Source organism: Nanorana parkeri, unplaced genomic scaffold (genome assembly GCF_000935625.1).
Source record: "Nanorana parkeri isolate BGI_ZX_2015 unplaced genomic scaffold, ASM93562v1 scaffold316, whole genome shotgun sequence".
Classification (NCBI taxonomy): Eukaryota; Metazoa; Chordata; class Amphibia; order Anura; family Dicroglossidae; genus Nanorana; species Nanorana parkeri.
In genome coordinates this window covers 417952-418451 of record NW_017306584.1, presented here as the reverse complement: position 1 = coordinate 418451, position 500 = coordinate 417952, and the positions used below count along the sequence as shown (strand labels likewise).

General features: G+C 48.6%; 1 protein-coding gene across 1 annotated transcript in view; it reads right to left on the bottom strand.

Annotated features, from left to right (window-relative positions):
• RLF (rearranged L-myc fusion) overlaps positions 1-500 on the bottom strand; it is a 34592-nt gene that overhangs the window by 19700 nt on the left and 14392 nt on the right. The gene's annotated exons all lie outside the window — the stretch shown is intronic.

Below are 500 nucleotides of genomic sequence, written 5' to 3'. Positions count from 1 at the left end.
TGGCGTCAATTGCCCCATGCTAGGTGGTCCCCCCTTTCGTCTCTTGTATCATTACAGGAGGGTTGGAGGATGGAGCCAAACCACTGCGGGTGGACTGGAAGTTTGTCTCTCAGACACTCCCAGAAGTGTCAGATTTTGGCTGAATTGGCGGGGCACTCAAAAAGCTGCAGCAGACAGCTCTCCTATAATGACATCTAGCAGAACAGGGGTGGGCAAACTCCTGCCCTTCAGCTGTGGTGAAACTAGAAATCTCTTCATGCATCTGTCTCTCAGAGTTATGCCTGTAACTGAGATTCTTATAACGCCTCATGTGATTTGTAGTTCCACAACAGCTGGGGCTTGCCATCCTAGGATGAGGACAGAAGGTGGGCAACAAGTTAACCTGTGACCAGACTATGCACACTTAAGTATTTATATGTTTTGAGCCTTCTGCTTTCTTGGAAGCCCTCAGAACAATAATTAAAGTGACATTAAACTCCTGTCTGCACCCCCCCCCCCCT